Raw genomic sequence first — 10179 nt, 5'->3', positions numbered from 1 at the left:
CAGAGGGGGGGGGGCGCCTGTGGGAGAGCAGCAGGGGGCCCAGCATGATGGCATGGCAGATAACACTGGTACCTGACCTGCCAAGGCTGTGTGCTTGGACCTGGGTTCAAATCCAGCTTAGCCTGTGTACAATTTGCATGTTGCTTCCGTGTTCCCTAAATGCTCTGGTTTCCTCCCCCAGTCCTCAGATGCATTGCTGACTCCAGACTGCCCATGGTGTGTGTACCTCACATTTTACACTTCTGGAATAAGCTCTGGGCCACCATGGCCCTGCATTGGAAAAGCAAATAGTGATCATAGACGGATGAATGGTTTGGAGAGTTCTGAAAGGTTTTTCCTTCTTAAACACAAACCGTTACAGTTAAATGAAGGTTATGGTCATTTCTCTTTAAGACGACACCTTCCCCAGAATTATGAACCCAACGAGGATTCCACGCTCAATGTATCTTCTGAGAGAAACTTCTAAAAACACACAGACACATACATACTAAGGGCAGTTTAAAGTAGCCAGCTTACTTGAAACACTTCTTTGGACTGTGGGAGGAAACCAGAGCATCTGGAGGAAATCCACGTGAATATCGGGAGAACATGCACAGACAGAGTGGGGATTGAACCCATGTCCAGTAGCAGCTTCTAGGCACTGTGTGACACCAACACTTTTTGGTGTACAGGTTACACCTTCTAACCTCTAACCCCTCCGGCCACTTTAACAACCTTAACGGTTCTCAGCGAACTGCTGTAAGAAAGCAGCTCTTTGTGTGCAGATACGAGAGAATAATGTGCGGTTAAGCAGACACCCCGTCCAGCACACACCCACAGCAGGGTTTGTATTACAATGGGTTCATTGTACAGTTTATGTTTAAACGTGGTAAGAAATGGGAAATGCAATGTTGTGACAAAAACCTTAGAAACAGTAGATTCAGATTCCAGACTATTTAGACCACACAGGCAATCATCTCACACACACACACACACACACACACACACTTTCTGAACTGCTTGTCCCATACGGGGTCGCGGGGAGCCGGAGCCTAATCCGGCAACACGGGGCGTAAGGCCAGAGGGGGAGGGGACACACCCAGGACGGGATGCCAGTCTATCGCAAGACACCCCAAGCAGGACTCGAACCCCAGACCCACTGGAGAGTAGGACCCGGTCCAACCCACTGCGCCACCGTGCCCCCCTGTCAATCATCTCATCTACAATAAATATGCCAATAGCCATAATCACAAAAATAATACCTATTCATAAATCAAAAAGCCAACGGGAACTATGATAACACTGGGATAATAAAAGCAGCGTCTATGAAAAAACAGATAACAGCTACTTGATACCTTGCTCCACAGAGATGGATGGGTCAAATGGTAATTCCATGTGGAGCGGATTGTGTCTAAAAGGACAGTAAAGGGTGGAACACATCTGCTGTTGGGGAGGCCAATTAACAGAAAAAATAAGTAAAGAAAAAATATTATTTTTACCCTTTTCCACTGATGTCACACACTGAGAGGACTTCTAGTGTTATGTTCGTACAAAAACATGCCGCTCACTACGATTGACCCATTTTTACACTCTGCTGCTCTTACTGTATTAATTCAGGGTCAAGGTGCTACGACCGGAGGGCATATGAGCCAGGATGCTCCACAATGCACAGTGACAGCCCTCACTACTACGCCATCTGCTGACATATAAAGGAGGTGCGGCGCATTTTGGGAAATTGAACAATAATGCTACAGTTCAACATGAAAATGGTGTCATTCAAGCAGTTATGTGGAATGTGTTCATAAAGTGTAAAGCATAAATAAGTTCTATTATGATGAAGACTGGGGCGGCACGGTCGTGCATTGATGAATGCCGCTGCCTCACAGCACCTGGTTGGTGAGAGAAATCATGGGTGTGATTCCTGCTCAGTTTGCGTCGAGTTTGTATATTCTCTTTGTGTCTTCATGGGTTTCCCGTGGGTGCTCTGGTTTCCTCCCACAGACCAAAGAAAAGCAGCTCAGGTGAATCGGGGACTCTAAATTTTCCACGGTGTGCGAATAGGTGAGTGTGCGTGGCTACCCTGCAATGGACTGGCGTCCCGTCCAGGGTGTACCCCCACTCGGCTTTGTGTCCAATGCTTCCGGGATAGGCTCCGGTCCACCGCGGCCCTGCTCAGAACAAGCGCGTATGGAAAGTGCATGGATTGTGCACCAAAATCTGAGAATAGCTAATGTGAGCCTCCTGCCCTCTAGTGGTAAAGGAAACAAGTGCACCTCCCTCTGAAGCCACGGGGGGGAGGCAGGCAGGTACAGCAGTGCTGTTCTGAGGTGTGTTACCAGGTTGAATCCCCACTCACACCATAACACCCCTGATTGAGGTATTCCCTCTAAATTAACGCAGCGAGAATACCCTGCTGTGCATATGGGTAAATCACTATACTTTGACTAATTTGACTAAATATCTACCTTAGGCAACGATCTTAGCTGATTCAAGGCAAATAATCGGAAAAATAAAAAAGCAGATTATTTGCACGCACATGGCCTGCCAGCTGGGGTCATGGCTGGTGGAAGGTTCCACTTTATCCGCAATGCTGTGTGCCCTCAGTGTGAGAAGCGGTGCGACGGCGTTCTGCGAGGGCGCGGCAGCTCCACCAAAGCCCTGGCAGCGCATTATTATTTCATTATTAGCACAACAGCAGGACGTGACCAGCGCCGAAAGCTCCGTGAAACGATTTTTAAAGCGCTTGCTCTGCAGTCACAGAATTACAGAGTAAGTTCAGTACGGTCTACGAATGTTTGCGTTTCAGAGGGATATTTTCCGTACATCCTCGTTTGGATCTGATTTACAAACGATACAAATGTACAATTGTCTGACTTGGTGGGGAACGGGACATTGCTGGGTGCGACTCCACGTGGATGGGCAGCGGGTCAGATGTGTGTTCTTGACACAGATGCTCAAAGCTGGGAGAAGCGATGAAGCTGAATACCCACAATGCATTGCGTGGCATGGCTGAACAGCTCACAGGTACCTGCATAGAAGAGAGCTGGTAGCTGCTGCCAGCTACAGCTGCCTTGGACCCAAAGGTTGCAGGTTCAAATCCCACCTCTGGCTGTAGTACCCTTGAGCAAGGTACTTACCCTAAGTTACTCCAGTAAAATCACCCAGCTGTATAAATGGGTAAAAATTGTAAGTTGCCCAACACTATACGTTGCTTTGGAGAACAGTGTCAGTTGAATAAATAAATTTAATACGCAAATTTAAGGATCTCCTCTGACCCAGCAGCTGACTTTCTGAGCTCGGTATTTTCTCCGGTGGAAATTCATCTTTCGCTCTGCTCTCCGTGCGACTGCGGGGAACGAGCCGCAAGCCGAAGGTTTTACCGCGCGGGTTATTTCGGCACTCTGGAGCGAATGGCTGGGCGCCTCGGGCATGTTCACCCAGCAGAGAAAGAGGCGAGAAGGCAGTTCGAGGAGTCAGAGGTTCTGCTTCCGTGCAGCGTCGGCCAGCGGGCATCCAGCTGTGCGTCCCCTGCTCTGCCTACAGCTGCCCTGAGCCGCATTTACCCGACAGAAGACTATCGGCAAGCGAAAACACATGAAGGCACATCCAGGATTCACACCCTATTTATTATGCTAAGTGACTTGTAGTTAACATTTATTTTCACTCACCCAGCAGTAAAGGGCAGCACCACTCAGCAGTGTAACAGCACACCTTCATTCACCAACACACACACACACACACACACACACACACACACACACACACACACACATCCCAACAGATCCATTTCTCACAAGGATCATTGCTTCCGATTGTGGTTGATGTGTATGATTATATATATATCACATCATCGTTGTTTGAACCGCTTGTCCCATACGGGGTCACGGAGCCCAACCCGGCAACTCAGGGCACAAGGCCGGAAGGGGACGGGACACACCCAGGACGGGACGCCAGTCTGCCGCAAGGCACCCCAACTGGGACTTGCACCCCAGACCCACCAGAGAACAGGACCCGGTCCAACCCACTGCGCCACCGCACCCTCTGATTATATATCCTACGTTGTAAATGTCCTTCGTACATCGATCTCCGCACGAAAGCCTTCATGTTAAATGACAAGATGCAGAGATGCCAGATTCCACCACTAACGCACGGGAAGCACCGGGGAGCCGTGTTGGGAAGCAGGCTTCTCCTGCTGCGTGACGCCAAAGGCCGACCTCGGAGCTCTTCTACACCGGACATCAGGGAACAAAATAACGGCGCCGTCTGAATGCGACAGAGCACAACACGTGATCGGAGCACAAGCCCCGTGAAAAACGTGTTGGCCGTGCTACCTGTCACACCGGCACTCAACTGGGCAGAAATACCTCAATTACATGTACAATTTTTAGTAACTCTCTTGCCTTCACAATTTTCACAGGTACAGTGGAAAGACTCCTGACTGCGGTTCGAGACACATCACGGCACTGCGGAGTCTCCACCCGACGGCATCTCGCACCACTGCCTAGGAATGGAAGTGCCTCGAGGGGCCAGCAGGGGCTCTTGAAAAGTCCAACTCCGAGCTGGGGCACCTTTCAGCGGAATGCTCACCTCAAATTACCATAGTAAAACACTGAGATGTACAAAAACATAACAATGATAATGATGCTGCTAATAATAATAATAATAATAATAATAATAATAATAATAATAATAATAATGTGACAGTACTCAGCACGGGAGGGTGCGGTGGTGCAGTGGGTTGGACCGGGTCCCGCTTTCGGGTGGGTCTGGGGTTCGGGTCCCACTTCGGGTGCCTTGTGACGGACTGGTGTCCCGTCCTGGGTGCGTCCCCTCCCCCTCCAGCCTTATGCCCTGTGTTGCCAGGTTAGGCTCTGGCTCGTTGCAACCCCATATGGGACAAGCGGTTCAGAAACTGTGTGTGTGTGTACTCAGCACTATAGAACCAGCTCTTGATTTGACCGAAAGGAGAGAATCCAGAATACTGTCATTACTCTATGTCATTTGCATGAGAACAGCACAGACAGAGAGACCGACTGCTCATATATCTCACATTCACTTATCTGCCACCTTTCTCCAAAGCGACTTGATGCGTTAAAGCCACTTAAACTCACTGACTGTATACAGGTGGGTAATTTTCTTTTAGAATAATTCAGGGTAGGGGGCGTGGTGGTGGAGGAGTGGGTTGCACCAGGTTGCACCAGGTCCTGTGCTCTGGTGGGTCTGGGGTTCAAGTCCCGCTTGGGGTGATCAGCAAGACCAACAGCCAGGTAGCTGACTCTGCTCAGGCTGCTCCATTCCTACGGAAACGGTCGCAAAGGCAGACCCCCGGAACAATATCGATAATAAGAACAATATTATTATGTGGACCGTTATCAGTAAGGAAGATGAAATGCGGTAAAATACTGGGGGGACCACACACTTGTCACGTGTGCTTATCTTGCGGGGCAGCCAGAAGCATAGTGGTTCGAGCTGCTGCCTGTGGACCCAAAGGTTGCAGGTTTTACACTCACCTTCATCTGTAGTACCCTTGGTCCTTACCCTAAATTGCTCCAGTAAAATTACCCAGCTGTATAAATGGGTAAACAACCGTAAGTTGCTTTGGAGAAAAGTGTCAGATAAACGTAAATGCTCAGGTGCTCTTCATTTATAATAAGTGCACAATCTGTGCGTTTCACACGCAGCGCTCTGCTCGGTTTGAGGGCGGATTGAAAGCTGGAACACGGCGAGGTGGGCGGCCCTGGCGCTTTCGCGAGCGCCGCGCAGCTCCTTCCGCTCGTAAATCACGAGATACAGTGCGCTGGCAGCAGAACTGTGACACCTTTAAAAAACGATCCATAAAGATTCTACGAACGGTACTTTACGAGAAGTATTACGGCTCCAGATCAGCGAGGCACCGACTCCGCGTTGCTGTGCAGACGGGCCGTCGCTGTTTACACGACGGTCGCCAAGGGAAAATTCCAGAACCTCGCAGGAGCCGGGATTAAAGGTCGCGTTCTGCGAAACCTCCGAGGAAGACGTTGAATGAGATCGCTGGCGGTTCTCCTACGGTTTAAACTGACGAACACAAGACATAGGAGAGCATAAGTGAGGCACAGCCACAACACCAGGGTTACTGTATCTCCTGTCACTCTGCACACGAGCAGCATCCTGTGTTCACAGATAAGTGACTGTAGCCCCAGCAGCAGTCGTGGTATTTCTGTGCTCTTCCTTTGTGCTGTCGACTTCTGCCGCGCTGCAGGTTATCGAAAACAATGCCGAAACCGCGAGACTACGTGAAAACAACATCAGGAGCCGAGCTCTCCGTGGGCCGTCCCGCAGACGGATGTTCCCGAGGAACACGTGCAAAATAGCACAGCAGTCTGGACCCACAAACATGCATGGAGACACACAGATAAACAGCTATTTGCATCATACTGCTTAAAAAGGGGCGGCACAGCGAGTAGCGCTGCCGTCTCACAGCGCCTGGGTGGGGCAAGAGGATGTGGGTTCGACCCCCTTTCAGTATGTGTGGAGTTTGCATGTTCTCCCCGTTTCTGCGTGGGTTCCCTCCGGGTGCTCTGGTTTCCTCCCACACTCCAAAGACATGCTGTTCAGGTTCCTCCATAGCGTGTGAGTGACAGAGAGAGTGTGTTCCACTGAAGTACGGATGAGTGACCCATTGTAAGTAGTGTATCTAGCAGTGTGAGTCTTTGGGTGCTCTGGTTTCCTCCCACAGTCCAAAGACATGCTGTTCAGGTTCCCCCCTAGTGTGTGAGTGACACAGAGAGAGTGTGCTCCACTGACGCATGGATGAGTGACCCATTGTAAATACTGTATCTAGCAGTGCAAGTCACCGCGGTGAAGAAAACAACCGTACACCATATGAAGAGGAATTAGAGAGAGAGGAAAGTAAATAAAGTATGAGTAACCGAGCCGTGATTCTCGCAGAAAGGACAAAAGCCCATGTGTCCACCCTGTGCCATGTGACTGGAGGCAAAACGGGAAACAGTGTAGAAATGTGTGAATCCCTCTCGTCGCTAGTTGGCACATACCTTAACCTGGGGGAAAAAGTGTACGTGTGGTCGTGAAGCTCTAGAGGAAACGCGACACTATCGCTGGCGAAACCAGGCCCTAGGTGGTTGCTCGCATGTCGAGTTTGTGCTGCATGTGCCATCAGCTCCGTTCTTCTTATATACGGCAGTGCAGGAATTCCACGAGAAGGCGGCGCTTGTAATGTTACATAACACGATGTGAGAAATCGATGAGAACCACCGTGGGAGAGCGTGGTGCGCCTGCTGCGTGAGGGTTACTGCTCAGCCTGTGTGCCCACAACCCAGAGGCAGCTCCACACACGCCTGCAGGTATCTGCCGAGGTTAAAGGTCGCTTGAACGTAAACCTCCTCCATCTTCAGCGATACGCACAAAGTACACAGCAAATCATTTCCGAGATAAGAGACGGACTCGATTTAGCGGACAGCCGGTGGATCATCGCTGCCCCTTCTGCCTGGGGATGATGGGCCTGGGGAAAAGAAAGGTGCTTCAGCAAGAATGAATGACCCTCAGCCCTTAGGATGTCATCACGGAGACACAAGTTGCCTTTGACCCAGTTGCGCTCAGATGTCCACTTTGATCTCGAAGTGTGCCGCGTTGTCTTTACCGCCGCACGTTCCTCTCGCACCCTCATCACACCACAAACCGTGCGCCCGTGCCCGGAAAAGAGGGTCACCGCTTCCAAAGCCAACTGTATGATGCGCGTAGAGATGTCCCGCCGGAGGAAGTATCCCTTCACAGATTCGGCCTCCGATTCCAAACAAACGGCACAAATGTGTGCATTATTTTATGGATTTACGTTTCAACGTTTTGCAAACCAACACAGGTGGAGGCGTAACCTGTGCTTCAGCCCAGCTGTACAGAATGAAAGTGTTCCAGTTGAGCAAGAGAGGGATTGCTGGAAGACTGCCGAACATGTGAAAAGATTATAGAGCATTGAGCTTTGAGTGTTTGGCAAAAAAGTACTACATGGACATCATATACTTCCACATGTAGTACTGTGGACATGATCAGATACTGTAAAGGCAAGGAAACGGGGGTCTAAGCACGTCGAGAGCCAGACGGAGGGTACCTTGAATTATAATGTATAAAAGGACAGCTTTAGTTATTTTTGACATTATGATGCAACAAACCCAAAAGTTGCAGAAACTTGCGATATATTAGAAGGTCTTTCCTTCCAAGAAAACGCCAGTAGTTTTTGACACAGTGGGTCGGACTCAGCCAGAGAGTAATCGGTCCCAAACCACAGCGCTCCTTCCTATCCAAACACGCTTTAGTGCATCACCTTTGGTTGAGGAAGACCACCTTGTCCTGTGTCAATTACAGGACCATTTCAATTCATAAGACACTTTCTTTCTGTGGGAAAATAGAGTGTAGAGAGTTTGGGTGGCGTGAGAACCGTTCACCGAACCCCTGGATGGGGGGAAAAAGGAGGAAGCAGGTCTGAACTGGCAGTGTGAGCGCAGTAAAGCTGCTCCCATTCACATCCTCAGAAATCAGTGTTATCATAAGAGCAGCGCGTTGGGGAAAAAAGCTGACATATACAAGCATCGGCCAAAAATAAAATTGCCCGGCGACGGAGCGCCACGCGTGAAACCGCAGCGACTGCAGTGTTAGTGGGGAAGCAGAAAATTGCAAGGAGATTATCTTGTCAGCGTGAAAGTCCTGCTATTTACGCCGTGGCGCTTAACTAGCGACCCGTGCACGGTTCCCATGACTCGTTTAATTGGAATAAGAGCTTTTTTAGGCTGTCGCACCGAACAATAACCACGGAGCAACGAAAGCCATCACGTATCCCTGGCACGAATGTCTGCATATGGATTATTTTCATCAGACTGCTGAATGCTTTAAAGTATTACACCGATTATAGTTATCTTCGTATGGTAATGAGCTTCGACAAAGTCCCCAGTAAAGGAAACATACATAAAAAAGCTGGGCAAAACGTATAAAAGGAAGAGCAGAGCGGAAGACGCGCTGTCAATGTCAACTTGTCATTTAAGGTTGTCGCCCTTCCGCAGGAGAGGAAGCACGTCACACCGGGGGGGGTTACAGAAACACACATTGCTCGCTTCAGACAGAAATGAAAGCGAAAGGTTGGCATCAGCAAGAGTTCCTCAAGCTACTTGCCCATAGCCATCTTCACGGCCTTCAGTGTTTAACACCTACAATCGCCGTCCATCATAAAGGGCTTTCATCCCGTTTGAGAATCAGATGCAGGCAGCTGGGGGTGCTGGTTTCCAGCTCAGATCCCAGGAAGGAGCCAGCTGTCATACTCTTCTAGTATTTAACCTGAGCGGCTCCTACAAAAACACACACACACACACACACACACACACACACACACACACACACACACACACACACACACACACACACACACATTTTCAGAGCCGCTTGTCCCATACAGGGTCACGGGGAACCGGAGCCTACCCGGCAACTCAGGGCGCAAGGCCGGAGGGGGAGGGGACACACCCAGGATGGGACGCCAGTCCGTCACAAGGCACCCCAAGCGGGACTCGAACCCCAGACCCACCAGAGAGCAGGACCCGGTCCAACCCACTGCGCCACTGCGCCACCGCGCCCCCTCCTACAAAAACATCCCGCTGCAAATCCACAAGTTGTTTTGGATAAAGATGCTGCCTGAGCGAAGCATTAACAGCCGGTCAGTGGGCTCACAACAAACGGACCATTTTGCAGTATTTGTTCAAACGCAATAAATGACGTAACCCCGCAAAGCTGCTGAGATTAACTCTCCGTGAAATCGGTCGTTTCCCGTCACTGACCGCGGGGGCCTTGGTTTTCAAATATCCCTCAGGCATCGCTCCGTAGGGTTACGGAGCCCACATCTCGCGCACGCGGAATTGCCCGTTGTCCAGAAAGGGAGACGAGGGACAGGGGCCACAAATGACCCAAAGGTCATTTTAGTTTCCATGACAACAGAATCACCACAGCAAACACTTCATAATATTTGTTTGTCCTCTCCAGTCCCTCACATAATACCAAGTATAATTGGTCCGATACTCAGGGTTTTGCTCAGGAGACATTCTATTCAGTACATAAGAGGAAAAAATCTGCCATATTTATTCATTTGGCTGCCTTACAATGTTAGGTTGGTCCTACTAAACTACTTAGAGCAAAGATGGGGGAGCAAACTGGTGCTTTCCCAAAAAG

The sequence above is a fragment of the Scleropages formosus genome, chromosome 7 (assembly GCF_900964775.1).
Source record: "Scleropages formosus chromosome 7, fSclFor1.1, whole genome shotgun sequence".
NCBI lineage: Eukaryota > Metazoa > Chordata > Actinopteri > Osteoglossiformes > Osteoglossidae > Scleropages > Scleropages formosus.
The sequence above is the reverse complement of the archived record's forward strand: the minus strand, read 5'-3'. Positions refer to the sequence as shown.